A 7,531-nucleotide genomic window follows, 5' to 3' on the forward strand; every position below is an offset into this window, starting at 1 on the left:
TCCACAGATCCTGCCCCTCCCAACACCAATCAGAACATTCAATACATGGACCTACGCCCAACAGGCAGAGCAATGACCATTCGAAACAATTTTGCAGAATACTTTGTTTCACCTGTTGGTAGTGTGCCCTGGCAGGATACCCATATTTAGTCTGATTGCTAGCTCAAAGTTATTGACATTTTTGAAAAATGCTACTGTGGTTCATTCCGTTTTAATAAAGGATTTTTTCTTTGTCCCAATTTTTTATTATATTTATATTTTTTAATTTAAGCATGTTACTTTGTTTCACTTGGTAATTATTTTTTAATATAATTTCTAGGTTACTGTATTATGAAAAATAAAACGAATTCCCCCACCAACGGGATTTTTAGGCAGCAATAAACAGTAAGCGTAGCATACTATATAAAAAAGATTACTTTATTGTGTGGTAAAAACATGAGCTTCACCCAGGTATTTAAAATAAAAAGGTATAAATAGAACCAAACTTGTACATACAAAAATTACAATGACAATTGGGCATACACTAAGCAGACCTAACTATAAATATACTGTATAAGATTAGTAACAGCAAAAATAAATTTATAGTTCTAACGCGTTTCAACCACTAGGGTCTTCTTCAGAGAAAGTCTGTTGATAGAGAGACAAGATACAACTTAATAAATCTATCGAATAGGATTAGTATTAAACATATTCTAGATTTGTCAGTGTAATTACCCAGTATGGCATTGCCGAGAGGTTCATACAAATTATAGTGCTTAATGGTGGAGTTTACCCAGGTTCATGCTTAGACGTCCTTCACAAGTTACAAAAGATATATGGTCCATGCATCTCGCCACAGAATCCAGCAGTGGGGTGAGGGTCGGAAGCCCAGAGGCGCGGCTCACGAGCGGTCACACGACAAAACCCTATGCCCCACAAAGGTTGTAGGGAATAGGTGCAAGCGTAGGCAGCCTGCCTGTATGGTAAGTCACGCCTGTGATGAAAATCCCAACATAGTCGCAATTAGACATATATATTTATATATTTGTTTTTTATATTCTATATTATATATATATAGACCCACATATGGGGTATGGAGATATCTTATATATGATTTGTGTGCATATAGAGGGAATATCCCCAGATATCTGTATTCACATCCAAAAAAAAAAAAAAAAAAAAAAAAAAAAAAAAGGGGGGGGGGGGGGGGGAAAGGGGAGGGAAGGGGGGGAAAAGAAAAACAAAACTCAAAAGGCAAACACGTATTAAAAAGAAGGAACAGAAACAACAAACGTGGTTGAAATCAAAAGAAAACAAACGTGAGATGGCATATGGTAGGAATAGTGTGTGTGATGACAACCCGATATTGGGTGACTGGAGTGAATAAGTGAGTGAATGATGTGCAGGTGAAGTGAATAATGAGGTGAGAAGTGTGGGTGTTGGTGTGATGAAAAGAATTAGAGGGATAACATATTAGGAAATCAGAGTGACAATGGGAGGAGTGCATAGGGGTGCTAGTGACGGATAGAGGTAAAAATGAAAATGCATGGAAATGCTAATGTTGAACTGGTGAAAGGTGACAAAAAAAAAAAAAAAAAAAAAAAAGAAAACCCTTCAGATGTGATAAACCATGTTTATACTGAAAGTGATAACAGTTACCTGGATAGCTGGGCTGAACAAAAGATTCCCAAAATGGAAAAGGGGAGACAGCAGCTGGGAAACTATCCCGGGAAGAGTGCCAGATACGGTCAATAACTCCTAGTCCATAGGGGCACCCCCATCTAAGAATAAATAGAATGATAAAGCGAGCTAGCTGTTAGAAAAGCTAGTTTTTCAGAAGTTTATTTAAGTAAAATGGGGGCATGTCAGCCAGGTTAGCAAATAATCAAACTTACCAACCAGGGATTCAAAGGTACGAGAGTCCTTGTTTGTGTACAGGAGCTGATGTTTGCTGCCAAGTGTACTGTGTTATATAGTGCCCCGGGATTGCATCACAGGCATGGCCGCCCACCCATTGGCTGGTACCGCCTATTATTGCTTGGCCGCCTAAACAGGTCGACCTCGTGTGATCGCCCCGGCGTCCCGGAAGGTCGTAAAGCGACCCCGAAACGACGTCACTTCCGACGCAAATGCACGACGTGATTGCGTCACGTCCGTCCGTACGAAGGGTCAGACGAACGTGAGGCACGTCCGGAAGTGTTCAGGGACGCCACCGACAAGGAAATACGTGTCTCCAATGGCTGGGCGGGACCAGCCCGCACCAGTCATATAGGGAGACATCTGTGGAGAGAGCCCTGCATGTGCACAGACAGGGGTCCCTCCTACCCTTGTCGGGGAGTCGCGCAAAAGAGGCAAACAGCCCCCCACACACCACCTCCTCCACATAAAAGCGGAAGGGCATTGGAAGCAATGTGCGGAGGGACCATAAAAGTGGGGGACAAGTATAAACCCGGGTCAGGTCAATGTGGGGATATGTCGCTACTGTCCAATACCTCCCCTGGCCCCCAGAACAGGGATGGGATAAAGGTGTGTAGAAGGCAGGGAGGAAAAAAAAAAAAAAAAAAAAAAAAAAAAAAAAAAAGGGGGGGGGGGGAAAGGGACAGGCGACCGATCCTAACACACCATTAGCTAAAAGAAGCCATTTGCTTAACCAAAGACAAGAATAAAATAACATCTTTTTCAGATTATTACATATACACATATAGCATGCATGTCCCGACGTGAAAACGCACGTCTTTATTCAAGGACAGACAGAGTAAATATATAGCTAAAAGAATATATACAAACAGCAAAAATGAAGTGATAACATAATTATACAATGAATCACAGAAAAATATGGTGTTCAATTGCGAACACTATACCATGGTACCCTGTTAGGTTGTAATCATAATAATTAGAGGTTATCAACAATTTATGAGAGGGGCATGGTCTTTGCTCTTGTTAGCAGTGTGTTCCTTCCAATACTATCCAAACTAGGTGGTTAAACACCCTTTTTCTTTTCTCGTCTTTCTTCTCTTTTCTCCCTTTCCTTTTCTTTTTCTTTTTCTCTCTTATTCACTCTTCTTTCATACTCCTTTTTCTTTCCTTGATCTTCCCTCCCCCGCAATTGAACACTCAAGGGTTTAAACATGAGCTTGACTTAGTAGTATTTTGATGTGATTGAGGTGTATATATATATATACTCTGTTTATGTACACAATATGTCCACAGTGAATATGAATATGTTTCAAGGTCATGAATGGGACACTTTGATGTTAGGGTATGAAACTGAGTTTGAGAAGAACGATCGAGCTGACACAGAGATTACCACTCTCACTTTTAAATTGATGAAATTACTTGAGAAAAAATCAGCACTGTTCTGGCACATAAAATCTTTTAATAGATACAACAAGGAGAAAATTAACCCTTTGGGCCTTCGGGTCCAAATCTTTCCCAATGTAGATTCAATTAGTAGTGAATGTAAAACTGAATGGGAGGCAAACTTGAATGCTTGCTCACAGCAAATGATGGTTATTCTCACCAATGAGTATACCAGGCAAATTGCACTCCTAGACAAGGAGATTTGTATCCTAGAAAAGGCCCTACAACCGTTTGCCTGCCATGCTCTATTTGTGGAATCCCGGACTAAACTCCGTGCTGATTTATCTTTCCACAATAAGAGCATTTTGGGCAAGAAGGAGGCCAAATATTGGAGGGACAAGTTTGCCTTCTCAGAAGGACGGGCATACAAATGGAATACGAATATACCATCTCATAATAATACTAGTGGGAAAGTGCATCCCGCTACAAGAAATATCACTAAATCTAAAGCCATGCCCAACTCCAATGAAGGAGCTAAATCTATGCAGAAACCTCGGGGTAAATTTAAAAGAAATAGAAGCAATAAGGATTCCCCGGAAGGAAATAGTAAAAAACGTATCACTGACAACATTCCAACAGAAAGTTAAAGTACATATAAGGAATTGCAAGCTATATCACATGCCGTGTTGGCACCATTAGACCCCCCATACACATATTTTGATGAGATGGCCGACCCCGTCTGCAGCAATGGGACATGTAATGAGAGAGGAAGGGAAATCATGCTATCATCTATGGAAGTTAGCCAGAAGGCTGACGTCACCAATACTAATGGGACAAGCAGTGGCAAGAATAGGGAAAACCATGTATCCGATTTGGAAACTGGTCAGAACTCTTTAAACCCGAAGCGGGGATTTCCCTCACCCCGACTAAACAAGGGAGTAGGAAACTTGGACGCATTTGTCACACGGATCCAAGCGAATCCTTCAGTGTGATCAACCTTTCGTCCTACGCGCTATCACCAGTGGAAACTGCGGTTCTGGCGCGTGGTTTAACATTTTGCCCACAAGAAAACTGTGATCCCTTTGGGACTATCACAGACATACAACTCTTTGCACGCAGGCTGTTGTTAAAGAGCCTGCACACTAGGAATGCTCACCTCTTTCCCAGGCCTGAACGAATCGGTCTCTTTTGCTCCCTTCCTAAAGGGGTTCTCCTCAGGGAGGACACAGTAGAAACCGGGTGTACCTGCCCCCTTTCTTTGTGAGCCCGTTCTCCTTTATGTTCCCTCTTTTTCTCCTCTCTAACTCTTTAGTAAGTGTCTAGGAACACCCCCTGACCATGCCCCTCTCATAAATTGTTGATAACCTCTAATTATTATGATTACAACCTAACAGGGTACCATGGTATAGTGTTCGCAATTGAACACCATATTTTTCTGTGATTCATTGTATAATTATGTTATCACTTCATTTTTGCTGTTTGTATATATTCTTTTAGCTATATATTTACTCTGTCTGTCCTTGAATAAAGACGTGCGTTTTCACGTCGGGACATGCATGCTATATGTGTATATGTAATAATCTGAAAAAGATGTTATTTTATTCTTGTCTTTGGTTAAGCAAATGGCTTCTTTTAGCTAATGGTGTGTTAGGATCGGTCGCCTGTCCCTTTCCCCCCCCCCCCCCTTTTTTTTTTTTTTTTTTTTTTTTTTCCTCCCTGCCTTCTACCCACACACCTTTATCCCATCCCTGTTCTGGGGGCCAGGGGAGGTATTGGACAGTAGCGACATATCCCCACATTGACCTGACCCGGGTTTATACTTGTCCCCCACTTTTATGGTCCCTCCGCACATTGCTTCCAATGCCCTTCCGCTTTTATGTGGAGGAGGTGGTGTGTGGGGGGCTGTTTGCCTCTTTTGCGCGACTCCCCGACAAGGGTAGGAGGGACCCCTGTCTGTGCACATGCAGGGCTCTCTCCACAGATGTCTCCCTATATGACTGGTGCGGGCTGGTCCCGCCCAGCCATTGGAGACACGTATTTCCTTGTCGGTGGCGTCCCTGAACACTTCCGGACGTGCCTCACGTTCGTCTGACCCTTCGTACGGACGGACGTGACGCAATCACGTCGTGCATTTGCGTCGGAAGTGACGTCGTTTCGGGGTCGCTTTACGACCTTCCGGGACGCCGGGGCGATCACACGAGGTCGACCTGTTTAGGCGGCCAAGCAATAATAGGCGGTACCAGCCAATGGGTGGGCGGCCATGCCTGTGATGCAATCCCGGGGCACTATATAACACAGTACACTTGGCAGCAAACATCAGCTCCTGTACACAAACAAGGACTCTCGTACCTTTGAATCCCTGGTTGGTAAGTTTGATTATTTGCTAACCTGGCTGACATGCCCCCATTTTACTTAAATAAACTTCTGAAAAACTAGCTTTTCTAACAGCTAGCTCGCTTTATCATTCTATTTATTCTTAGATGGGGGTGCCCCTATGGACTAGGAGTTATTGACCGTATCTGGCACTCTTCCCGGGATAGTTTCCCAGCTGCTGTCTCCCCTTTTCCATTTTGGGAATCTTTTGTTCAGCCCAGCTATCCAGGTAACTGTTATCACTTTCAGTATAAACATGGTTTATCACATCTGAAGGGTTTTCTTTTTTTTTTTTTTTTTTTTTTTTGTCACCTTTCACCAGTTCAACATTAGCATTTCCATGCATTTTCATTTTTACCTCTATCCGTCACTAGCACCCCTATGCACTCCTCCCATTGTCACTCTGATTTCCTAATATGTTATCCCTCTAATTCTTTTCATCACACCAACACCCACACTTCTCACCTCATTATTCACTTCACCTGCACATCATTCACTCACTTATTCACTCCAGTCACCCAATATCGGGTTGTCATCACACACACTATTCCTACCATATGCCATCTCACGTTTGTTTTCTTTTGATTTCAACCACGTTTGTTGTTTCTGTTCCTTCTTTTTAATACGTGTTTGCCTTTTGAGTTTTGTTTTTCTTTTCCCCCCCTTCCCTCCCCTTCCCCCCCCCCCCCCCCCCCTTTTTTTTTTTTTTTTTTTTTTTTTTTTTGGATGTGAATACAGATATCTGGGGATATTCCCTTTATATGCACACAAATCATATATAAGATATCTCCATACCCCATATGTGGGTCTATATATATATAATATAGAATATAAAAAACAAATATATAAATATATATGTCTAATTGCGACTATGTTGGGATTTTCATCACAGGCGTGACTTACCATACAGGCAGGCTGCCTACGCTTGCACCTATTCCCTACAACCTTTGTGGTGCATAGGGTTTTGTCGTGTGACCGCTCGTGAGCCGCGCCTCTGGGCTTCCGACCCTCACCCCACTGCTGGATTCTGTGGCGAGATGCATGGACCATATATCTTTTGTAACTTGTGAAGGACGTCTAAGCATGAACCTGGGTAAACTCCACCATTAAGCACTATAATTTGTATGAACCTCTCGGCAATGCCATACTGGGTAATTACACTGACAAATCTAGAATATGTTTAATACTAATCCTATTCGATAGATTTATTAAGTTGTATCTTGTCTCTCTATCAACAGACTTTCTCTGAAGAAGACCCTAGTGGTTGAAACGCGTTAGAACTATAAATTTATTTTTGCTGTTACTAATCTTATACAGTATATTTATAGTTAGGTCTGCTTAGTGTATGCCCAATTGTCATTGTAATTTTTGTATGTACAAGTTTGGTTCTATTTATACCTTTTTATTTTAAATACCTGGGTGAAGCTCATGTTTTTACCACACAATAAAGTAATCTTTTTTATATAGTATGCTACGCTTACTGTTTATTGCTGCCTAAAAATCCCGTTGGTGGGGGAATTCGTTTTATTTTTCTGATTTATAGGGGTGAGCAGCACCCTTTTTGCTCTTGTTAGCAGTGTGTTCCTTCCAATACGGTTACTGTATTATAACCATCGATAAACACTTTAAATTATGGAGAATGGGCATGAATACTGTAATCTCGTAAAACCTTATGGGATTATAATGTCTTAGATTAAAAAAAGGATGTGATAATGTAACACTTCTCTAAATATAGAGCCACCAAAAATATATATAAATGTATATAAATAAAACATTTCATTACATTTCAACTTATCCACACATCTAATATTCATGGACACCAATTCATAATTTTCAAATATTATTTCTTTATTAAAAGAAAATTTAAAATCTAAAAATG

The 7,531-nt window shown here is 41.2% G+C and overlaps 2 long non-coding RNA genes across 4 annotated transcripts; one reads left to right on the forward strand and one right to left on the reverse strand.

Moving 5' to 3' along the window:
• Positions 1 to 359: 359 nt before the first annotated feature.
• On the reverse strand, positions 360 to 2,019 carry LOC143975342 (uncharacterized). 2 transcript variants are annotated; one of them, XR_013272353.1, is made up of 4 exons: positions 1,875 to 2,015; positions 1,639 to 1,760; positions 715 to 973; positions 360 to 627 (listed from the first exon to the last, which is right to left on the reverse strand). It is a non-coding gene; the product is annotated as an uncharacterized LOC143975342 (long non-coding RNA). The 2 variants fall into 2 exon arrangements; XR_013272352.1 differs by having other exon boundaries at positions 360 to 973; positions 1,875 to 2,019.
• Positions 2,020 to 5,492: 3,473 nt separating this feature from the next.
• On the forward strand, positions 5,493 to 7,235 carry LOC143975343 (uncharacterized). 2 transcript variants are annotated; one of them, XR_013272355.1, is made up of 4 exons: positions 5,493 to 5,645; positions 5,760 to 5,881; positions 6,545 to 6,803; positions 6,891 to 7,235. It is a non-coding gene; the product is annotated as an uncharacterized LOC143975343 (long non-coding RNA). The 2 variants fall into 2 exon arrangements; XR_013272354.1 differs by having other exon boundaries at positions 6,545 to 7,235.
• The last annotated feature ends 296 nt before the right edge of the window (positions 7,236 to 7,531 follow it).

Source organism: Lithobates pipiens, unplaced genomic scaffold (assembly GCF_037356315.1).
Source record: "Lithobates pipiens isolate NorthernLeopardFrog02 unplaced genomic scaffold, aLitPip1_a1.2 Scaffold_13, whole genome shotgun sequence".
Taxonomy (NCBI): domain Eukaryota; kingdom Metazoa; phylum Chordata; class Amphibia; order Anura; family Ranidae; genus Lithobates; species Lithobates pipiens.